The sequence below is a fragment of the Thermobia domestica genome, chromosome 5 (genome assembly GCF_964235325.1).
Source record: "Thermobia domestica chromosome 5, izTheDome1.hap1.1, whole genome shotgun sequence".
NCBI classification, from domain to species: Eukaryota; Metazoa; Arthropoda; class Insecta; order Zygentoma; family Lepismatidae; genus Thermobia; species Thermobia domestica.
In genome coordinates, this window is record NC_137458.1 from 282038217 (window position 1) to 282064918 (window position 26702).

Below are 26702 nucleotides of genomic sequence, written 5' to 3' on the forward strand. Positions count from 1 at the left end.
AATAATAATAATAATAATATTATTATTATTATTATTATTATTATTATTATTATTATTATTATTATTATTATTATTATTATTATTATTATTATTATTCCTTTGTTCTGAACTACTGCCTTACTGCTAAGAAAGGATTCTCTGGCAGAAAAACCGTAATAAATAGAAATTATTACTGCATAATACAGTTGTATACATAATTGATTGTTTTGTTGTTATGATACTTAATTGACAGTCTACAATCTTTTCAATAAATAAACATAAGCAAATTCCTTTTCTAATGGTCATATGGACGCTCAGACTTTCATAAAAGAAAAAAATGGACCAGGGATTCTGGATAATTTCAATGTGTCGCTAATAACTGTCCACATGCTTATAGCAGATTAATTGTTGTGTTAATAAAATTCAAAGAAAGAATCATAAAATACACTTTGCATGAAATTGCTGACTTCTAAAACTTAGATTTTTTAAAGTTTTACTTTTGTGTTATGACTTTTTGATTCAAGCAGACGAATATGATTAATCAAAACGAACAACTATAAAATAATTGATGGAATGAGAATGGAGAAGGAAACGGGGAAACTCAGAGAAAAACAACAGACATGATACTGTCCAACTCAAACTCGCATGATCTGGATTTGAATCATGGACCTCTCTTTCTCTTTCTTTACCATTATTTAAATTCATCCCTATCGAGACACTTGTCTCCATGGTTATTCTAATGGATCTTGTTTTCAAAAACCAACACAGGGACACGAATACAAGAACATCAAAAGTTAAAACCGCTATACTCTTCACAGGGAGTCGAACCCCAAATATTTCGCCTCACGATCGTTAGTCTAACATCTTATATCTTTCGCATACAATACATTGTGACCCCTAGAAGAAAATTATTTGAAGTTTATTTATATTTGAAGTTATGGAAGCATTGTTTTCGCAGTTATTTTTTTTTTAACTGAAAAATAATAATTAATATTAACCCTTGACTGAACACTATTCGTTTCTGTTTGGTTAAGTTCTATACGAACCATCAACACTGCGGTTTAACAAAGAAACAAAATATATAAATATAATATATAAAGTATATAGATGACAATTATCAAAGAATTTTAAACACACAATAAAATAACCAACAACAAGGTAGAAAGATGTTTCCAGTGAGAAACATCCATTGGGTTGGGACGGACAGCGCGCGAGATGACCTCAAATGCTTATGGTTCCCAAAGAATGCTAAACACATGCAAATAAATTCGTTCATGAAAAGACATGAAGCGGAACAAGAGGAGGAATAGATAGACATGCTGGACGAACGGACACACAGAGAAACAAATAATTAAAAAAAAAAAAGAAAAATAACGCAGCACAACTTCCATTTTTTTCTCCTCCCTTTCTTTCTTTGTAGCTGAAAAAACAAAGGAAGTCTTCTATTGGCTCTCACACCAACAAATAAGAGAGAACCACACCAAGAGTTCGAGAACGAAGAAGTAAAGCGTATGTAAACATTTAATTATCACCCATTCAGAACGCGTTTCATGTTCTTCTGTTTTGCGTTTTACAAACTTTGATGGCAACTGACAAGGCTGTGTACCACTCTGAAAAAAAAAAAAAAAAAAGCTTAACGGCGATGTTGTTACCAGTATGGAACGTAATGAAAAAAAAAAGCAGATATTCATGAGAATGGTCAAAAGACAAAATTAAAAAAATCATTTGAAGAATAATAAAAAAAATAAAAAATAAAATGTGAAATGTGAGTGAAAGGATTTCTCATGGATAGTTTGATGAAAGGAATACGGAGAGAGAAAAGAAAAAAATGACTGTCTCTACTAAATATAATGTATACATAAACAAAAAAGAAACAATCGGTGGTATTTGTACGCTAGATGTGGTAGGCGTGTATTATATTATTGGCTAACAGGTTCTTTCACAATAATTTCCCAATCAGTAGAGGCATTGTTGTATCGCACATACAGCACAAAGCGTGTTTTACCTACATGTTATTGCCAATAGCTGTGTAGGCAAATGCATACCAAAGCCTATATATTAAGTCGAACCGTTTATATATGTAGTTTTCTCCGTACGTACTGAGCGTTACGCGTAAATTAATGTAATATTTTACTAACAAACGTGTATATCATATAAAAGGTTAAAAAAGGCAAAATACCAAGTGCAAAATATATGAAAATTATTGTATAATATCACTCATTTACTTTGAATAATTTTAAATGTGGCAAATCGTAAAGGAAAATCTATTATGTCACATGCTATTCATAAAGGGCATACATTGTGTCACGCTATTCACAAAGGGCAAAATGTTGTCAGTCATACGCAATTCATAAAGGGCAACCTATTGTGTCACGTGTTATTTATAAAAGGAAATCTATCGTGTCACATTTTATTCATAAAGAGCAATCTATTGTGTCACATGTTATTAATAAAGGGCAATCTATTGTGTCACATGTTTTGAAACATGTTATTCAGAAAGGGCAATCTATTGTGCCATATGTTATTCATAAAGGGTAATCTATTGCGTTACATGTTATTCATAAAGGGGAATCTGTTGTGTCACAAGTTATTCAAAATTCAAGGAATAGTAGCTCTATTCACATACTTTACAATTTAATGATCTTTCACTTAAAAAAAATAAAACTTTTACTTTTTCGATTTTCAACATTTTCTCTCTGTGCTCTTGAACTACGAAATAAAATTCTTTTTGGCTGTACACCTGTACTAAAGAGAAATCGGGAGGTTTTTATAAATATTTCTGCTTCAAAGTGAAGCAGTAAAAGATGAATTGTAGTCTTATAATACGATATTTTGCTTTCTGACAATCAATCAATTAAATTATGTGTTAAAACATTGGAATACTTTTCTTTAGACAGACCAATATAAGATTGTCAGATTTTTCAAAAGAAAATGCCTTATTTTATTTTATTTATTTATTTATTTATTTATTTATTTTGTCAATATGGCATATAAAAAGCTTTATTTTTATCACGTGACGGCTGTCATTCGATCATAATAATGTTATGAAGACGTGACTATAAATTTTTAACTAAAAGTAACGTGACAAAAGTGTTTACAACTCTAGTTCATGTTATATCTCTTACATGTTCTAGCATGCTGTTCAAAATTTACTATGGTCTTTTGTGTACAGTTATTTCGAAAAATAGAAAATTGCGGGAATCCTATCCAAAGGTTCTAAACTACTCTGTTCCTTGATTTTTGCAAAGCGAATGTAGCACGACCATTACTAATATAAGTCTATTGATGCACAAAATAGGAGCAAAATCACTTGGATTCGAGAAATTTGAAATAATGTTTTCTCCACATCAGTTTTTTTTAATGAAATTTTTGTTTTGCGTCGCAAATTTCTAAAGAACTTTAAATTTGAGTAGCAATGTATAAGTATTGTATCGCATTTTCGGCAGTGTAGGGAATTATTATTATATAATTTACTGTTTTATTTGGATGGGAACAAATAGAAAATTAACATTTTTTGGGGGGGGGGGGGAGAGGTGAATCACAAACAATGATGATAATGAAAAGCAACGCAAAGAAAAAGTAATGTCAGTTATATATAACCATTAAAAGAAGTGCTAATTTTGTCCTATAGATTGTCTAAACAGATAGCTGGTTTTGAATGCCTCTATATCGAGTTTTCAACGAAATGTTGAATTCGTAACGTCGTAACAAAACTGAAAATTGGAGTTATGCAGTCTACGAAGTGGCTCTTCATTTTTAGGATAAAGACACAATGAGTTATTTTCACACAAGTATTCATTTCTTTACTAATTTCGTTGCTAAATGGTACTCGGATCCAGTTCTTTTTCCTATTTTTTCTAAAAGTTTTAAACTAAACACGACTTTTCTTTCTCCATTTTCAATGGGAAAAGAAATACAATGAAATCTTTCAGTTTAACATCCCACGATTTTGCCCTTCAAGCTAAGGAAGATGATGATTATGGAAGAATTGGTGGAATGAGACTGTGGGAGGAAACGGGAGTATTTCGAGAAAACCCACAGACACGATGGTGTCTACTACAAGCTTACTTAGCCAGAAATCAAACCAGGGACCCCATGCATTATAAAGGTAGACGATCCCCCACAGAACAACAGTGCCTTCTTCAATTTTTAACGGAAAGCAAGATAGCTTAGTAAAAATAATATTTTGAACCGATGCTGTGTAACAATTAGATGCGGCATTTATGAACTTTTTTTTACCAAGAGCTTGATACAACTATGAAAAGAGGTAAAAAAAAAAAAAAAAAAGAGAGAAAAGACTTATTGCTAAAGGCTCGATATTTTGCTAGTGATCTTGTTCTCGAAATATAAGATGGAGTTTCGTATCTTGAAATCTTATTAAAGCGCTTTATCTGCAGATGAGAAAACTTAGAAACAATTAGCGTGTTCAGTGCACAAGGGAATCAAATCCATTTTTTTCTTCTTTGGTCATTTTGGTCATTCATCTTTAAGATCTGTATTAGAAGTTTCTTCCAAAGCTTAAAAGACTAATGTTTAGATATAGTTCCAAGAATGTTAAAGGAGTTATACATGTGCTTTTAAGCGTACTGTACAAACTTTGTTATGTCTTTTCTTTCCACAATTTTGTTAATGTGATATGATTTTCTTGTGCGCTGAACATCCTCATTCTCCGTCAACGTTCTAAAGTATTAACGGCGACCCGCAAGTACATATGTTTCATCCAGCCTGCAAATAGTGAAACTTTTAAAATGTGTGATGACTCTTTCAAACTCTTGTAAAAAAGTAATTGACAAACCTCACTGTTCCCATTAAAAACAATGCTAGTTTGTTTAATGCACATTGAAATTTTTGAAAATGAAATGAAATGAAATCTTTGAGTTTTACGTCCTACGACGTTTATGCCGGTTAGGCTAAAGGAGACGGTGATGATGAGAGATGAGTGAAATGAAAAAAGTGGGAGGAAACGGGAGAACCCCTAAAAAACCCACGAGCACAGTGTTTGTCCACCACAAAGTCCACACGGCGCGAGCTGGGATCGAACCAGGGACCCCAAGCGCAGGAGGGGAAAGCATTTCCACTGAGCCACCGCGCCCCTAAAATTTTTGAGTAATATAATAATACGTTTATAATTTGCTATCGTTGTGTATGGATTTATATTTACGTATTTATTTTTACTTTCTCTGGTCCTCGAGCATCGTTCTTATTTTGTTCGATCAGAGTATTATAAATTGGTCATTACTATTCTAGGAAATAAAAATAGCAAAGATTTAAAATTTGTAAGTTTACACTAACTTTCAAATGCATCTTAAGAATTAGTAACTTAATTTTGAGAATTTATTATCACATGGATTATGCTGCACATAATACATAATTATTATATAATGCAAACAGAAAAAAAGACTTAAGAGCTCTGTATACCTTTAGGTCTTTAATAATATTATTAATTTCAACATGAATTTTCGATATAATTTTCCGATAAAATATGTTTAAAATAAATAAAATAATAGCAAACAAACAAACGAAAGGAAGAATAGTCTAAAAAGAAATTTCTTCTGGTGAATGTTACCCTAAAAACATCCTTTCTGGGAATATTATGGGGAATTGAATAAAACATTTCAAGTTTTATCCATAGTTTAATTATTATTATTATTATTATTATTATTATTATTATTATTATTATTATTATTATTATTATTATTATTATTATTATTATTATTATTATTATTATTATTATTATTATTGAAATAAAATATTAATTCCTAAAACACATTTGATATAAAATCATCCATTCTTCTTAGTTCTTTGATTTTTTTACGGAAATATACGTATCTTTTGATTCTCGAAATATAGTAAACACCCCCTTCTTTCGCCTAGAAATAAAGTCCTAGAGACATTACTGGCAGACATATTATGATATTGAAAACGATCCTTTAAATCAAGGGTGTTGATTCTGATTCAGAATTCAATTTGTCAGTTACTGTTTTCCTTCATCAGATGAGCGTTACAGGCAACACGTGAAACAAAAATAATGTAGAATCAGTCTTTTTTATTTACGGAGTTGCTAATGAAGATATTATTGAAACATTTAAACGCATTAATAACATTTTACTGTTTACAAAATATTTTGATCTGTAATAATCAGGATTTTCAAGAATCTTTTGGAAATTTTTAATCACTAGGGCCTCATTAAATAACAGAATTGTGTAAAACTTACGTCGCAACTCAAAATAAATTTATATGGCAACAATTTATAATGAATTATATTGATTACTCCTGATACTCAACGAAAATTTCGTGTTGCATAGACGCAAACCCATATTTTAAAAAAGTCCAGAACACTGCATACTTTGGCAACAAATCGTAATAGGAAATTAAAATGTTCAACATTGAAAAATCTCTCAAAAATACGATCTATCTTAAATATAAGCCATCATGGATTTTGTACGGTAATTACTGAGGGTAATATTATAATAATTACGTATTTTGCTATTATCTATGCAGAAAATAATAAAAAAAACATTAAATTTACTTCACAAACTTTTTCAACTTGTTTTAATTTCCAGGTATTGTTTGTAGACTCATTGCTTCTAAAGAAAATTACTTGTGTATAATACATGCTTATATCTGTATCATGTTGAAAAGTTTTATTTTAGATTATTTCGATCCTCACGAGAATGTTTGTCAGTAACACAAATCAATGCTCAGTTACATGGACTTGGAAAAATATCTCGAAAATGATTCCCGCAAGCGGTCTCCTATTCAAGATGTACGACAAAGTTGAATTTTCGCAACACTTACGAAATCAGAAAACTACATTCAAAACCATAGTGATTTTTGAATAGTAAAAATACTGAACTCACTTTGAGAAAGAGGATCATTTTTTTTTAAAATATGCATAACATAACTCAGTGATACTCAATTAAAATTCTTTTTTTTTTATGAGAGAAACTTTATTAATGGAGAGCAGTACCAACTGCGGGAAGTAATAAGTGACCATTAAATCCTTTGGAGGAAAAAAATATACTACAAGTGCAATTGAATTTTCTGCAATTCAATTTCTTTCAAATTGTCTAGAATTACTTCACTCTAAGTTGATTTTTCAAGGAAGACAATGTAATTAAGCAATGTGTAATTTAAAGATACTAGCAAGCATCGAAATAATCCAAACTTGAAGTTTCAATAGGACACAGAAGTTAATATTCTTTTATCCATTTATATAAGACATCCTACAGCGACCATGATTAAAGATTACTTGTGCTTTACGCCATCCTCAAACTCTTAAAACTATTTTTCATTTAGGTTTGAAATATATATCTAGCACAGGTATTAGATTAAGCATTCAATATTCAGATATTTATGGAAAATGAATATTCAATTGTTTCGGTACAGAAAATGACATTTATGAACAATAATTAATAAATAGGTTCAATTTTATTATTATTATTATTAATAATAATGAATTTAGAAAGCAAAAAGATAAAAATGCTTAGATGGAACGAGTGTTCGTATTCTATCACCATTTATTATATAAACGATATTTCGAACATATCTGCCTGTTGAAAATGCTATGGTTCTGAAATGCTACCTTGTGGTACACCCAAGTTAATCAACATAAGAAAAAATCTGAAGTCACTTATTACTTCTTGAACCGTTAATTTATATTTAGTTATTTAGTTTTAAACTTAACTCTCGAATCGGTCATGCTTTACGTGATTTTAATAATGGTTGGAAGGTATATAGGTGCAATGCACACTCGTTCACGTTATCGCCTTTGTGTAAGGAAAACGCCAAGCAATACATATGCTGACACCAACACCGTACTGACCAATGACAATAACTTGTGCATACATTGTGCTTTCTACTGCACATTGTTAAATGTTAGGTTTCTTGGTTATTATATTGTTGTGGCCTTTCATGGATTTTTTTCCTCCTACGTCACGATTCGGTCACGCTTGTAGGTTTTCATCCAATAAATATCTACCACTTCAAATAATAAAATAAATAGTATGTCTATTTCTTTTTTATTTATTTATTGCTGCCTCAAGCAAGAAGGGTATACTTACATTGACTGTGCTGATATTTGTTTTCGTGAAAAATAGATGGAGCTACTGTCGCTTTGTTGGATTATAATGGAAGTAGGCCATGAATCACGTAAGTGGAAGAACGGTCCAGAACGACTTTTTTTTATATCATTGAATTTGAAGTCTTGCAACACGCAAAAGGTTTACGACTTAAACAAAAAATAATTTATAGAAAAAAGTGTAGTAAATGCGAAGAGATCAAAGTTATTCATAGAAAACACCTTGGAAAAAAAGTTCCGAATGCGGAACCCAGCTGACCGTGCTAAATTTGATTATGTACGGGACATGCGAACTATTATCTCTACTTTTAACAACTATTTACTGCAGATGGGCTTGCTTTCCTATACACTGTAAAAAAAAATCTTATTTTATTCTTAACATTTACACGTCATAATTTGTTCTAGCTTCTTTCAAACTTACTTTAAGAAGCTGGTGGATTACTGGCAGACCGCAATACCAGAGGTTAACTACGACTTTGACCTCAAAATTGTTAATTGCTAAGTATTCTATGAAGATTTCAGAGTTTGATAGTGATGAGTTAGAAATTTGTCTGTATTAATTATGCTATTATATATTACAGCGATAATTGTATCTATATATATATATATATATATATATATAGAGAGAGAGAGAGAGAGAGAGATAGTAATCTGCAAATGGTTTAGTTGCGGAAATCTGTCAGCAAAAAGACCACTTTTCATTATATACTTTTATGAAAGTGGCCTATTTGCTGATATATAGGGTCGGATTTAAGGGGTGCAAAGGTACATGTTGTTGTAAATATAAACTATCTAAAATGAGAAGCTAGCAGTGAAAATAGCAATACTTTCCGAAACTTTCTGCCATCACGTTTCCGTTTGGGGCTTAAGAGAAAGCAGAGTTTTGCAAAAGCAATAGTTTGAGTCGATTTTCTAAAGGTTGAAGGAAAGGGATTCATTAAACAAAATAATATAACATTTGTCAAATAGGGAAGAAAACAGAGGCCAGGAGGAGAGAAGAACATTATTTTCCTGAATATCACTTGCGACCCTCTTTAAAATACTTTCCTTTGTTTTATACATCACTGTTGCCAGGGTTAAAGAATATTATCACATGTCACTTTGAAGAGTTTCAGTATGATTGGTTATTTTGGTATAATATTGGTGCATCCCCCTCAGACAATCCTGGATTCGGTCCTTTATGTATATAAATCAAGAAAGAATTGAGTTTGTGGAGACAGTTAAACATAATTTAGCAATAATAGTGCGAATACTGTTTGGAAATCATTGAAGATATATATGAATTGAGCGATAGAATGAGAAATATGTAGTAAATTAAAGAGAGATATGATTGTTAACTAATTAGGTATGTTTGGAAATGAATAAATATGTGACACATTTTGGAAATGATAATTGAAAAATGTAACTGTTACAATTTAAGATATTATTTTTTTTTTAATATTATGGGAGGGGTGCACCGGCGGGGTTGGTTCACTGGGTCCGAACCTCCTTTAAACTTCATTACTCGATAGACATTTCTATATTATCTTAAGAAAACTATGGTTGATCTAAGAGAGAAATTATTCATGTATCTTGAAGATTTGATCTTACACTACATATTACACTACATATGTATTCTCATGAAAACAATTTAATTTTCCTACTTTTTCTGAGAATATAGGGGGTAATACTTTAAAATTAATTATCACTTTATCGGGTATAGAATAATACCAGTTCAATACTGCAGAAAACAAACTAAGTACTAGTTGTGGATCCCTTAACCTCCCAAACTTCGGACCCTCCCCAACAAAATTTTCTGGATGCGCGCCTGTTTGGTGGTAATAATTATCAGAGAAGATGAAATACGACTGACACTTTAATTGATGGTGATTGAAAATCAACGAAAACTTTAATGATTGAATACTACTTGACTGGATGATACTTTAATGATTGGAATTCTATGGAAAAAAAAAAGTCATACATATTGGCAGTAATGGATGAAAAATATGGTTGCAGTAAATTAAGACATTAAAGATAACAATAGCGATGTTTCTAATAGATTAGATAAGTTTCGAAACAGTAAAGAACACACAAGTATTGAATATTGACAGCATCAATGTTGCATCTAAAGAGGATAATAATGCAGGCTCTAATTATTGAAAGGAAACTAAAGAAATAATAATAATAAATAAAGCTTTGGGATACAAATCATGATATAAATAAGATAAAAATCAAGGTGTCTTCTCATAATTTTCTGTGCATCAAATTTCTTATTTACCTGAGAATATGCACTAAGAATATAAAGTTGTATGTCATTGAATGACATTATATAAAACTCCATCGATCTGTAGTTTAAATAACTTCCTTTTGTAAACTATAACCCAAGGTGTGCGTATGATGAGAAACGTGTGCAGTAAAATTAAAAAGTTAATAAACTATGGTTAACAATATAATTAATAATAAGATAATATGTGGAGATCAATTAAAATGTAAAAGACTTTGATAGTCAGTTAACAGAAAATATACCTACTACATCTAAAGTAAATAGCTAGCTAAAGTAAATTACTACATCGTGAACTTTGTGGACTGTGGTAAATTTATACGCACGGAAATCAATGCAGTTGTTGCAGACTTCGTAATGGATAAGAAATATATCTGTACTGAAACAAAGGCGGCTCGTGAGGAAAATCACATTGGTGGAAATTGAGCTGCTTTAATCTCTTGAAACCAAAGGAATGAAACTTAAACAATAACAATTACAACAATTAGTACATTAAGGAAGTTTCCATTGTTTCGTTTCAAGCGATAAAACTAATTTTTGGCAATATGATTTCACTTACGAGCCACCTTTGGCAATAAATTAAGACATTATAGAGTATGGTGGTAAGAATTATATCTGGAAATCAGTGAATGTAAACACTTTGACAGTAACAGATAAACAATAAAGTCCGCAATAAACATTGATGTTACTATAATCTATGGTGGTAGTGAAAAATGTACACTCATATCCAAAATGATTGTCGCATATCTATAACTGTCTTCTTGTAAGAATATAATTTCATAATGATTTTGCAGGGTACTTTTAATACTGATACTATATGTATAACCGGCAAATGTATATTTGTGGTAAATTTCATAGGGAAAGAATTATAAATACGAAACTTAGAATGAGTAAAACAAAATGATGTTAAATGAACAAGAAAATTTCATTTTCGTTCTATTGTTCTTATTTACTGCTCTTTTGACATTAAATTTGCCACATACATGTCTTTGCCGATTATACACATACTAACATTATAACAAATACCGGGCGAATTCTTTATCAAATTATATTCCTACAACAACATATTTATAGACATGTGACAATAATTTTGGACATGAGTGTACCTATGAATCAGCAGAGATGAAGAATGAGCTTTCAAGTCACTGGTTCTGATATATTACATGCAACAAATACTTTAAAAAATAGAAAAAGAAAAGGAAAGGAAAGCAAAGCAAAGGAAAGGAAAGGAAAGGAAAGCAAAGGAAAGGAAAGGAAATGGAACAATACTGAAACACTTTTGTTTTGTTGTAACCAATTACTAAATTCTGACCTTTAACAAGAACTCAAATGTATTTGTTTTACCTGCTATGTCAGGTAGTTGCAACTATGCCAGACCTAATGCAGCTCATGTTACCTACGAATATATACGCTGTCATGTCATGGCATATTTTCATGTTATGACATTTCTTTTTCTCAATTGGAACATGTTTTATATTTACTTACTGTGCATTTGAATCATCTCCTTGAGGCGGTTTCAGCAGAGTATTGTAAAAGGAAACTAGGGCACAAAAATTAAATAATGACTGAGGATACTATTATTGTCTATTCTTTATATACAAGCTCTATTAATTTCTTTTAAACAAAACATCTATTACCGGTACATATATTTTGAAAATAAGTGTTTTAGAATGTGACTAGTTTTCTTTAAAACTTATATCTTGATTTTAAAATTATTTTTTTGAATTTAAGAACTTAGTTCAACTTAGCACTCTGACTAGGATCTAACTAACTAGGATCCTACTTGATAATTTGTCTTATAATTAATTACTCTTCTAAGCACTATTCTACTTTTTAATCTATTGTATCAGGTTATGTTTTAATCTATTGATATTTTACAAGCATGGATTTTTATCTAACCAGTTGTTTGCAGCACACTAAATAAAGCTGCTATTATTATTATTATTATTATTATTATTATTATTATTATTATTATTATTATTATTATTATTATTATTATTATTATTATTATTATTATTATTAGTAGTAGTAGTAGTAGTAGTAGTAGTAGTAGTAGTAGTAGTAGTAGTAGTAGTAGTAGTAGTAGTAGTAGTAGTAGTAGTATATTCTTCTAGTAACGAATTTACTTTCATCACAAGGAAGCTTGAATGCTAAAAATTGCGATAGGCGGAGGTAATTGTTACGAATATAATGCACTTCTATGTCTCATGCCAAAATATTTCAATAAAATTTTTGTTGTTTTGACTTTAACATTTCATCGAGTGAAAAAAATACGTTATGTTTTTAATAATATGAACTTGAACTACGTTTTTACGATTAATAATATTGTGAAATATGTTTCTGAGTATAATGAAAGTGGGTGCGAATAACGCTTTGTTGAAACGCCAACGCTCTTAAAACCTGAACGCAGAATAAGTATGAGAAAAGATCATGGTGATTCATTCCTGAACAATATTTCTTCGCTGTATCAGCCATCTTGTGCATGAAAAGTAAAAATGTTCAAAGGAAAATTATACTCAAAAAAAGCGTTTCTCTTGCCAGCTCATTCATCCTGTATTGACATATAATTCTATACATACAATATACTCGTATGTTGCTTCTTTCTCAACATTCAACTGTCTTAGAAAGAATCAAAACTTAAGATGCATGTTTTAAAACCAACTCTTTTGGCGAAGGCCATGGAAATACACAGTGAAACCATGGACGTCTGAAAACAATAGAATAAATACAAGAATGTTTATTTTTGAATAGTTACGTAGGCATTCAACATCTGAAGAATGCTTTTTGTGACGTATTGTTGCAGCAAGGCATATGTAACGTAGTCATGTGAGTTGTAATTCTTTTTAGAGAGTATTGGTGATTAGTGAGACATACTTGCTAACTGAAAACTATTAGTACACGCAAGATGGCAGTCGCCGACGTATTAAAACATACAAGTAGAGAAAGGTTGAAAAACACTGATAAGCCTAATTCACACGCTCACTTAAATAAAAATATATGCAAAATTTTTTCAATGAGATATTTTACATCACTTTTTGTCTTCTTTATAATTCGCCTTAGTAGGTGATAGGAATATTACCAATTGTTTACGATTTTTTTACTAATTTCTTTAATAATTTTAAGTTAGCTGTAATACGAGGTAACAATACTTATGAATGAGAAACACATATATTTTGTAACATTTATATTACTAACTTCAAGTATTCTGAACAGTTAGTTACATATTTGCTCTACGTTCGTCAAAATAGGATTATTAAACTGCTTAAGGCGTAATTTACTCCATGAATGTTCAATAATAACTCACAGAATAAAATAGATTTAAAGGCATGTATTTTCGAATACTTTTCAACATTTACCTTATATTTTCACAATTTCTTTTTCTTTATAAATTGAATCTACATCTATTCAAAATGGCTTACTTACGTATTATATCTCTTAGCTGCCTAGTAAAATCTGTCTAGCCACAAAACTTAACAACGTAAATGTACAGGTTTGGCCATAAAAGAAAATGATATCTTCGGTATCGGACCATTGTCCATAATATTTACATATTTATACAGATTATCCTTACAATTTCAGATACATTTGCTCTTAAATTTTTATTGTTTGCAACTTATACGTTTTTTATTTGGCAACCTACTTATGAACGAAAAATACTATTTTTCTTTATTTACTGAAGGTAAAATGATACATAACAACTTACTTTTTATAGTAAAATTCATTCTTGCACTAACATAAGTAGAACTCAGAGTAATTATTATTACTTTTCAATTTAATGCATCGTCAGTTCAAAAATCAAGTATAAGTTTTAAACGAATGTGAAATCATAATTAATGTATCACAGAAAATATGTAAAAAATACCTTTAGAGATTTTTGCAATACGTGATAAAGCTAAATGAGTCAGAATTAAGTAATTTTCAGTTTCTTGACGTTTTATGATATTCTATGTGTATTCTCATTGGTTTCTGTTGCGCGATAAAGTGTAAAATTTCTAACAATACACGAGATAACGAGAAATTTCCGCTGACGGAACGGTAGAACGTGCCATGAACGGTGCATTTTGGGTGATTCGGGCACGGCTATAGAGAACGTCCTATGAACTCTTGACAAGTTATTCGTATGAAACGTGCAGTGCAGTGAATGTTTTGAATGGACAAAAGTTCCGAAGTGATGACTCTTTGAAGTTTATTGTAAATGCACTTACGTATTGTAAATGTGGCTTCCAACAAGTAATGCCAATTGTGAGAGGGCTTTTTTTTCCGAAGTAGGACTGGTGATAAGTGACAAACATAACAGTGAAAGAAGAAAATATGGGAACATGTAACATGTTTATGTTTAATGCTTAAATGCAACTTGAGCTTATATGTTTTCAGAAGACAGCAAATCTTTTCTACTCATAGTAAATTTAATTAATGATTTTCCTTCAGTTTGATTTTTTTTAAATATATAATTTTCTATAAGTGAAATTAGAATGTCAAGTGAAATATTCAGTGTATTTTAATTGAAGGTAATTAATGGTTTATTTCTGTATTAATCTATGAAGAAAAGGAACAATTGTAACAAGAGCTACAAAATGCGAAACTTTATTTGGAAAATGCGACAAAACGCAAAATATGAAAAACGAAATGCGAAATTTTCAAATTCTTAGTTCGAAAAACTCGTGCCCCTACTTTGTTCTTCACATTTAGACTTGAATTATTCTTATCCCTAACCCATAGTCCAATATTTGATTCATTCTTGTTAAGAAATACAACAAATGAGTGAACTGGAAATATTGGGCATTTACATATATCAATAACATCTTCATTTTATGCATCATTGTCATTAATTTTCAATTGTTTATTAATTATATGCTACGATACGGATAATAAGTTTGGCTAAAGTTTGATCTTTTTGATCTTAATTCACTTACTGTTTAGGAATTAATCTATCCTTTGAGTATCTTCCTGTAAATGAATTAATATCTTGCATTAAATTGCTTCTTAATTGATTACGGAGTTAAGACTAAAAATCTTCACTCATATTTCGTCTTCAATTATAATTTATCTACTGTTTACAAGTTATTTTAGATTGTTTCTTGATTGATTGTACGGTTGAAAATGAAAACTAAGGAATAAACTATATTTTGTTTTAGATTTTAATTCATCTGTTCTTTACTTCTTACATTCAGTATTTTAAAATGACATATAAATCTACTATTTCTATCTTCAATTCTACTTCATTTTCTACTTACTACTTAAGTTACTTGATTCGATTTCAGTACTAAGAAGGAAAATTGTTTTGTCTTAAATTCTAATGTAACCATTGCTTGTTTCATAAATACCGAATTTAAAATAGATTTCAGATGTGTTTTAAGCTTACGTGTTAAGAGCTCGACATACTTAAAATAATACAAAATTTACCATTTATGTTTTGCTTGTTTTTCGTAAGTGAAAGGAGATAATGAAATACAACTTATGACAATCATAGATAATGTTATTCTACAACAGAAAATACGAACCTGAAGAATTTTCATTGCTGCAATCCATAGATATTACACTGTTTCCAGAATAACATTTCCTCTAAAATCTAAGTTAAGGCAAGCGACCAGAGGAACAAACTAAACTGCATTTGATTACGTACCATGTCGTCTTGGAATTCTGTGAACTTTTTTTAAAAAATAATAGTTGTATTTAGTTTGTAATAAACTAAATAGTTTTAACGTACAGTTATTAAAATTAAATAATAATATTAGTTAGAAAGTAGTGGTAAGTTGCATTTCATTAACTCCTTTCACTTACGAAAAACAAGCAAAAGAAAAATGGTAAATTTTGTATGATTTTTAGTATGTCACGCTCTTAAAACGAATTAACTATGCAATCAATTAAGAATCAAATCAATATATCATAAGCAATAGACAAATTAGAATTTAAGATGAAAACAAAACAACAAGGTATTTTGATCCATGTCCAGTACCTTCTGAAAAATACACTATAAATTTCAATATTAAATTGGAATAAGCACATGCTTTACAATTACTGGAGAATTCAATATTTTCTTTAATACAGAAATTTAATTGCTCATAAAACTAATTTGCTGATTAAACCTGCGGAAGGATATATAACAGAAACATGAAGTAATTGAAGAAGAATGCTTGGTGGGAATAATCAGAGTATATTAGATCTCTTAATTATAGAAATATCCAGAGTACTAGATGAAGTTGTAATTAGAAACTGCTAAGCCAACTGAACAAACAAAGCTCTTCAATGAAACATGTAAACAAAGAACAATTAAATTTTTAAATTAAAAAAAATGGCATTGCACACTAGTTGTCATAGAAATTGCTCAATATTACAGTGATGATGTTTTACCAGAAACATTCACAGGTTATTTAGATATTATTTAAGTTGTAAACTAAGAATGATTGTTGCATCTGAAAATGATTCTTGAAATAGTTCTGTTAGTATTCTCCCTTTGTTCCTGATTCTAATGACTGTCGCATCTGGCAATGATTCTTGAAACATTTCTGTTAGTATTTTCCTTTCGTTTCTGATTGTAATGATTGTCGCATCTGAAAATAATCCTTGAAACATTTCTATTAGTATTTTCCCTTTGTTTCTGATTGTAACTAATTAAAATGGATCTTTATGTCTGAATAATAATAATAATAATAATAATAATAATAATAATAATAATAATAATAATAATAATAATAATAAATAATCCGCTCTAATTAACTGTGTAGTTTACCATGTCATTTCGAAACTTTTGTTTTGTTTTGTTTGAGCTATATTTGAAATTACGAACTTTTAAAATGATATTCCCTTCGTAATTAGTTATTGATGAATACGATAATGAATTTTATAATCTGCATTCTAGATTTTGAATGTGCTGCAAATAGCTGTAAAGTAAAATGATGACTTGAAATTATACCTGAAAATACAACATAACTAATATTGATTTTTTTTTTTTTTTTGTAAAGTTTGATTTTGTCTGATTGTGACTAACCATTGCTAAAAAATCTTGTGTATTTTTTTAAAAGAATTTGATTTAAAATTATTATTTAAATGCTTGTTATGTGGCAAATTAATTTTAATAATTATAATTGACACTACACTTCTACTCTTACATAAGTTAAAACCATCTATAATAATAATATAAAATATAAAAATACATAGTAAATGGAATAAAAGAAACAGTGACAACTGGACAAATTCATACCCGCAAGTGACATATCGGTTCTAAAATCGATAATACTAACATACATAGATGCAAATTGAAAACTATTATTGAAGCAGAAATCTACATATCTCACTGGAATCACGTCATATAGTAAGGAAGATTTTAGGGAAGAATAGATTGAACTTAGTTATTTATTTACCCAATAGCAAAAAGTCTTCTCCATCAGTAAAAGTTTTGATATTTTATTATTTTTAAAAAGCATAAAAGAATTTTATCAAAGTTATGACTCTTTCTTACACCTAAAGTCTCTAAAAACTTTATTAGGCCCATATTCCAGATATAACTTACAAATGTACCTATTCGTGGCTGAGTGACTAACATGTGTGTTTTCTGTGCGTGAAATCTCGGATTCAATTTCTAGTAGGAGTGTTTGTCTCATTTACAAACAAGAGTAATGGTTCGCATTCCGCCTTGGCAGTAGGTCCGATCTCAATTCGCTACGACACTGAAAAAGTGTATTAATTTTCAATTTATCAATCAATAGTTTGCGGAATAGTTACTGCGTATAATATTAAATGAATTATTATTAACCGTAGCGGTGTTCCCTGACATCTTCCTCAGCAGATTTGGACAACTGACGTGCGACTCCTTTTTCTTCTTAGAATAGTGTTTTGCACTATTTAATGCAATAGTGCAATTCCTTGCACTAGAACCCTCTTCTTTTGAAAGTTTGTTGTTGTGAAAAACTTACATAGAAAATGTTTGTGAAGATTTATAATTTTATGCTAGTTGGTTGAAAGTTCCGCAGTAAAATCACTTCTAATTTTCTTCTTAGCTAAATTGCTTTCTCTCACCCCAGAACGATAGAATTCATAAAATAATTAAAAACTTCATTACTATTCTAATCATGTTGTATGTTTGGGCTTTCTGTGGTTATACCAAAACTTCTATCTGAGAGATGCCAACCAAACTATCGGTGCAAGCAATTTTAGTCAGCCCAAAGAAACATCAAAATGAGAGCAAGAAATCTGAAGCAGGAAGTACAACGCAGCCTACGATATAAAAATTGATTCAGGAAATGCTTACGTGGCTCAAGAGCGAGCAGCGACCACCTCATATTTTATTAAATCTCTCTCAGTAGTGTTCGGCTACAAGCAAGCCTCTATGGAACTGCCAGCAAGTACACTCACAATGGATGATTGACATGTTGGTGAACTCCCACATCCTTCTTAACAACCACATGAAAAGTCCTGTCCTATTAAAAAGTAAAAACAAATCATGTAAAGGCCATTTCCTCTATTCCTTTCTTTTTCCATTTTTTTACCCCAAAAAATTAGGGGAGAAAACTACTTTGTATAACACGGTGGTAATGAAGTTCTATTGGAAGTACCCGTTAAGAGAAATCATCGTGACTTCTGATTAATTTGTTGACATGAAGGAATCATGAAACATGCGAATGTAAAAGCTAGCTTTTTTTGGTTCTTCATTTTTTCAAAACTTGGAAGAAGCAAATCTGTTCATCAGGCAAAGCCATCTTTTTTATTTTCTTTGGTCCAATTACTTCTTGAAGAATACCGCACTGCTTGATTTCTCAGTCACGTGAATACCAGGAATGCATTTTTCTTTTGTAAAAAAAAAAAAAAAAAAAAAAAAAAAATTCTTCATTCTAGCTTGGGATAAGTAAATAACACCTGGTTACCATGAAGCAATCTAAGTCCTTTATGGAAAAGAAAGAAGAAAAAAAGCAAAACGTTAAGAGATGTGTCAGTTATAAACTTAAAACATAAATAAAAAGAAAAACAAGGAGAACTGCATTGTGGAAGCTCACGATTAACTCAACTTAAGAAAAAAGAAAAAAAACTACTGAATTTGCGTGGAGAACATCCCATTGTAACGTGGTACGACAGGCGTCTGCTCTGAACACACTTTTACGCATATTACTGTTCACGGAGTGTTGACACCTTTCTTGAGAATTAACTATCCATTATAACACTTAGATGATGAACGCAAAGGACACAAATTCATACACAAGAGAAGTTCTTTCATTAAATGCCATTCATTCATTTCTGATCCAATTTGTAACTTTAAAAGGTACTAGTTCTGTGGAAGAAAGATAAATATATTCAGCATAATAATTAGTAAACGATTCTTTTATTTACTTCGTGTAATGTATTATTATGTGTACCGTTTCGGTGTTCCCTGACATCTTTCTCAGCAAATTTGGACAACTCACGTGCGACTCCTTTCACCTCTTAAAATACTGTTTCCCACCATTTAATATAAATTCCTTGTACTAGAGAACCCTCTTCTTTTGAAAGTTGGTTGCTGTTGGTTGAAAATTTGGCTCGCTTCTAACAGGCACTTTGCGAAGGTGTCAGGGAACAACAAAACAATACAGTATTAAATATTAAACCCTTCTTCTTCTTGTTCACCTCAACCATAGGATGGTATGCAACATGGAAATTTTAAAACTTTTTTCTCCCTTGGGAAAACTGTTTTATACAGTGGAGTCCCGCTAATCCGAACTAATTGGGAGTGAACCCTGTTCGGATTAGCCGGAATAACAGTGAAATCGCAGTTTGAAGCGAGTGAATGGGTCTATTGTATTGTAATACATAGCGTATAGTATTTCAAAACACTTTTCTGACTACAGTATGTGTACTGTTCTGAAAAAATGTTAAAAATGTTGGAAATACTTGATACTTTTATTCTATTTCGAACTTTGTATAATTATTGTAATGTGGCTTAAGGCCTAAATACTGATATTAAAGAAAAAACTGTGTTTAACGAAAGTTTACTTTGTTTTCTACGAAAACATGCACCTATTTTAATCCTTTTAGTTATTAATTTCCTAATACTGCGTACTTTCGCCAAAAAAATAAATAAATAAAATGAAATGTTCATCCCGAACCTGTTCGGATTAAACGCGTTCGGATTACCGGGACTCCACCGTACTTTGATAAGGTCTGTTCTTCGTAACTGCATCTAAATATTCTATCATTGGTCTTCCTCTTCCTGGTCTTCCTTCTGCCTTTCCGTCTATCAACACGGTGATCCAATCGGAGTGCCAAATAAGATGGCCAAGCATGCTGTTTCTTCTTTTTCCTTTTATCTCCATGATCTGTCATCCATCATTAGCTTCCTTTAGTACGTGTTCATTCCTTTTCCTTTCGGTCCATGATATGCGCAGCATTCTGCGCCAACACCACATTTCAAATGCTTCCAGCTTGGATTTTCAGCTTTTCTGAATGTCTACATCTCTGATCCGTAAAGCGCCACGCTCCATACCAATCTCTTAATAAATCGTTTCGAACGTCCAATGATACCTTTCTTGATGTTAGCAGTCCTCTTTTCCTATTGAATGCTTATTTAGCCTGAGCTATTCTGGAACTTACGTCTTTTTCACTTCTCCCGTCCGAGGATATTAGACTTCCTAAAAAGGGGAAGGTCTTAACGTTTTCAATTTTCACTCCATCTAGCCGTACAGTTGCCCCTCCCTGTCCTGCTCTTGTACACTTTATCACTTTGTTTGTTTTTTCTTTCTTATTTATCTTCATTTTGCATGTGTTTTTCCAGTTGGTCGTTCAAGTTTACCCCCAGTAGATATAAATATGTGTTAATGCGTATCCTTAAATAATAATAATATGCAGTATACTTTAGTGGCATGAAAATCTGATGCCCCAAAACAAAACCATATCCAAGGCATTCTAGCCAGGATTTTTCTTCCAAAGCATTCTAGTCAGGATTGTTCTTACCCTTTTCCTCCTTTTAAAATACATGTAACGTTTATTGATTTAGAAAGGCTTTAACCAAAAGAACTGAAATGCGAAGGCAGGAGTTCTAACTAAAGTACGGCTGAAGTTGAAGGATCGACGGCTTGTAAGAAACTTACATATGAACCAACGATTTAGAGTAAAAGAAGGGATTACAGAGGAGAGTGTAATTAATTTTTCAGAAAGTACCAACGTTCATTTAGAAAAAGTTGGAGTTTTGAAGACAACTTTATACAAGTCGACTCAACCGGATCAAAATAACTTGTTTTGCTTTCAAAAGATTTTATTTAAACAGTTACCCACTACATGTTACGTCTCCTATGTCTCTAAAATGCCTCAACAGTATTCAATGTATGTTTTACAGTATTGTAATCTATGCACTTTTTGAGACTGAGGTATGATCGTATTATTTTACTCTTCTGAATTGAGAAAAATTGAATAAACAAACAAATAAAAAAGCTAAGAAAATCATACATAAATGTACAGAATTAAATTTAATTACTTGGAATACCAAATAAACCAACGGCTACGAAAAATAATCATTCATTTTCCTATAGAAAAATTAATGAAGTTCCTACTTCGTTCCACCTGAAATAAAAGGAATGCATGCACTGTTGCAAAATGAATGAATTTCACGGAACGTGTTCCTTGTGATTACTGGTTGGATGTAGTAGACACTTTAGTCAGGTAGGAATGCATGTAATTTTCAAAACTAATTATCCTATTTATTTTACGTATTGATTTTTGTTCTAAATTTGCAAGCTATGTCTGTAAATCGTGTGGAAAATTGCTGTAATTTATTTTTCTGCATAAACTAAAGTTGAATCTAACACATATACGAAACATTTTACACCGGGATGAACAGTGGCGTGGTAGTGTGAATCAGTTCTGTTAGTGGTAAAGGCCAGTACTGTAAAAGTTGATCTTGCATGCACCAGCGAACGATTCAAGCTCTGGCTATGGTTCCCGTGCTTCCATAAGGACACAAAACTTATTTATTTATTTATTTATTTTTTAAGTATGAATGCAAAACTATTGTTAAGTTTTTCTCACAGTTAGAAGTCAAAAGGATTCAGAAAGCATGTTTCAAGCTGCCCTTTTGCAAATTATTACGTTAATTCTGTGTTCCCATAAATGCGACTACCTTCAGAAAAAAGAAAAGCATTTGGTAAGTAAACTGATCTTTACCACGCCAGCTTCTTTCTGAGTGTTAATCAATCTCCTCATTTTTTTTTTTTTTTAATAGGAAAGAAGCAAACATCAACACCACACTGTTTGTTCTTTTACCAGACTTAGTTTAATGTGTAGATTGACCAATGCAAATTGGGTCACTCCCACAAAATATAGGAAGACTTAGGCGCCAGACAGACCATCATCAAAAGACAACAATGATGCTAATAAATGCGAAGACAGAAAATTACGTGTCCCGTAATTCCGTAGTGTCTGATGTACTGTATAATATTTTAAGAATCTATAATTCATATTGCATACGCAAAATATCACATACATAAGCAGAAAATTCATCAGATTAGCATTACTAAGCATATGCTATTACATGAAGATTACTGTATAAGTTTTTTTTTTCTTTTAGGGTTATATTTCTTAACGTAAGTAATGAGTTTTTGTACAGATTTTTAAACACTTAATTAAGCCTTTAGCTGCGCCGGCCTTTTTCTCTGTTCATGGCCAACTTTCCTATTTGCTGTTTGTGGTCTTTTGTTTCGAAATCAGCAATCCGTGAAATCTAAGCGCAACTGACTCAGCAACGGCAGGAAATTCATTTTTGTTTAGTAAAACGTAGAGCCGTTTCTCCGTACAAAAAAGTGTTGGTTTATATATATATATATATATATATATATATATATATATATATATATATATATATATATATATATATATATATATATATATGTACAAAGAAGTACAGAAACAAGCATGTGTGTATTATTAAGGCGAAACTCTATTTAACGAGCAGTAGTGGTGAGTGGATGTTGTTTTGTAATAACACGTAACTACAATCTATGTTTAGACATCCTTGGTATGTCCTTATCCATCTGTTTGACCTGACTACTTTTACAAAAACAGATATATATATATATATATATATATATATATATATATATATATATATATATATATATATATATATATATATATATATATATTATAAGTAAAGAATGATAAGAAGTGTTCTTTGCAGATTTATAAAGGACAATTTAATAAAAATATAACTTGTCCCAAAATGGACTGGCTTACTTGAGAAAAAGAATCAGACAAAGATAAGCTTACAATTATTAAGTACAATATACGCATTGACAAATTCCCCAACATCTTTTTATTGAATTATCAAGATTTTTAAAAAAAAATAAATCGATGCCATAATAAACATTTCCATTCAAATGTACCGTACGATTCAATCTGTGTTCTATCGTTGTACACATTTTTAAAAAGAGCTTTTGAACAAATTTATATTCATGACAGTTATGGCTATGTCAGTTACCTTTAATGACTTAAAATTCTTCTTCTCTGCCATCTTTATCAATTATTCTTTAATAGTAATCATTGTATGTGTACACGTAATCAGTAATCATTATATGTGTAACTATATATAAAACTACATGAGCTGACATAAATTATTGAGCACTTCCTGTATAAATTTTGGCATGATTGTAGCTTTCGGGAACTTACACACAGGAAAATTGCCAAAAGTGAATATTTTAAATTTTTAGGGGGTCTAAAGAGAAGATGAAGAATTTCCTCATGTTATTTAAATGGGCCTTTTTTGGACCTATAATCTCATGTTTTAGGTACTTAGAATTGGAATAGAAGCGTGAAATTCGGTATGCTTGTACATTTTCGTTAGCGTTACCTAAGTAAATCAATAAAAGTAAAAATTTTCAACTTCATTGTGGTTTTATGGAGAACTGCAAAATCTTTCCTATGTTATTTATATGGGACGTCTTCTGCACCCCAAAATTTTTAGGCACTTCCGGCAGGGTTAGAATGATGAAATTTGGCATGATTGTAGCCTTCCAGGACTAACTGACAAATTGACAGGCAAATTGCCAAAAGTGAATCTTTTTTTTTTTTTTTTTAATTTTTTAGGGGTCTAAAGGGGCATGAAGAAATTCCCATGCTATTTAAATGAGCTTTTTCTTGGGATACAAAATCTTATCTTTCAGATAATTGAAATAGGAAAAGAAATGATAGAATTGTGGGTTCAAGAGGTGCTAGGCTGTGAGCCGAGCAAAGACAGTGTGTGGGGGGCGAAACCCCTGGATGAGCAGATTCAGGAAATATGAAGAACAAGTTCACGAAATTCATTGTTGATGCAAAGGCCGATAGATAAATGCGAGGCCGTAATCCGAGCAGACTTGGGGGTCTGGGGGCGGATCCCCCAGCTAGCCAAAGGCTAGTTTTTATATATACCCTAACTATATATAAAACTACATGAACTGACATAAATTAAAAGGGTACTTCTGGTTGATGTGGAAAGTTTAAATTTGGCATGATTGTAGGTTTCCGAGACTAACCGACAGGAAAATTACCAAAAGTGGATATTTTTAATTCTTAGGGGGTCTAAAGGGAAGATGAAGGGAATAATAATAATAATAATAATAATAATAATAATAATAATAATAATAATAATAATAATAATAATAATAATAATAATAAGGTAAAAGGAGAGACCCAAGATAATAATTATTATCTTATTATGGTCAACTTTCGTAATTAATATGCATAAATCATTTGGTATGGGGGACGATTGTATCTGAATAGTAAGTTTTATTTGGTTTATAATGGACATTCTGCTTGTAGTAATATCAGCAGTTCGTAGACATGTCACAATGTAGTATTACAGACATACTTAGTTTCCTAAGCTGTGCTGAATTGAATAGTCAAGAGTGAAGATATTTGACTTTACAAAATGCTGAATGTAGTATGTTAATTTTTTAATATTATTTTTTAAAAAAAATAGATAATAATATGCATTGTATTTTATGTTGCGATATGAGAAATTAATAAGTCAAAATACTTTTCTAAAAAATCGCGAAAAGTATGGAATGAAAGTTCTTCAATATTATTAGCACTTAACGAAAAACATTTTGTCCAAGGATGAGACGTATACCAATTTAATAGATCTTATTGAGCTGAGCTAAATAGCATGCTTAAGGATAAACTCTTTCTGCCTTATGCAGAGTCGTTACGACGTATGATTAGCGTCATACTAAACCTCTGACTACTGCAGGAGACTTATGTTAGTCGAACTCTTTAGTATGGCACTAATCGCGCTTCAAAACGACTCTGCATAAGGCCCTTTATGTGTAGTTTTCGAGAAAATAAAAACAATTTACGAATACTACGAGGGAGGATCAGAAACTAAGGTTACAAGGCCAATATTTCTGGAGTTTCGCCTATTATAGAGGAACGAGGAGTGTGCGGTAATTATAATACATGTAGCTGGCAACTGTGCAGAGTTTCAGCCAGCTGCCACCTACGTCGCTAGTTGTATGTAAACACAAATTGCGATTCGTTTGGAAAACTGCTCTCGCGAAGAAGTCCGCTCGGTTATTCGATTTCTGTGGGCGAAACATGTAACCGCCGTTGAAATTCAGCGGCGCACTGGAGCACAGTGACTGACTCAGCACGGCGTTAACAGATTTAAACACAGATTGCGTAGAGCACCGTTTCTGCAGCCCGGACCGCGCTCCAAGCTTTCACCTGTTCCCTCACTTAAAGGTGCACCTCGGAGACCGTCACTTCACTTCAGAAGAGGAGGTGAAACATTTCGTGTCAACGTGGTTGAACATGCAATTACAGAATTTTTACCGGAAGGGAATCTTCAAACTCACAACCAATATGGAGATTGTGTCGAAAAATAACTTCATGTACGTATTATTTGTTGTCTGTATTGGTTGTATGAAATGTTTCAGTGCAGGCTTGTAACATTACTTTCTGATCACTCTTCGTACTTGTAAATGTTAGAAAGACAGTAAAGAATGTTGCTAAAAACGAAGCGATCTGTGTGAAATATTGACGTAACAAGGGAAAACATAGAACAAGTGACTAGTTTTCGATATCCATGTAGCATTATTAGTGAGAGCATTAAGTGCAAACATGAAATAAAAGCCAAGATAGGACAAAGAGACATTCAAGAGGAAGAAAAATATAAGTCTTTGATAAAGAGTTAAGAAGAATACTCTTAAAAGTCTTTCGTGTGCAGTATTGTACTCCATGAAACAGAAAATAGGACATTAGTCATGAGTGGCCAAATAGACTTAAAATGTGGGTGTGGAGAAAAATTTAGAAAATTACTTGGGTCGAATGAAAAGAGAACGATTATTAGGACAGAACCGTCATCTCAGGTTTTGCTTGGAGAGGGAGCGGGCAAGATTCTCCATGACATAAATAGTTTCACGTATTCCATTAGTATATTACCATTCTATC

The 26702-nt window shown here is 31.3% G+C and overlaps 1 protein-coding gene across 1 annotated transcript in view; it reads left to right on the forward strand.

The window, feature by feature from the left end:
- Positions 1 to 26702, forward strand: part of LOC145686662 (T-box transcription factor T-like) — a 136376-nt gene that overhangs the window by 73639 nt on the left and 36035 nt on the right. The gene's annotated exons all lie outside the window — the stretch shown is intronic.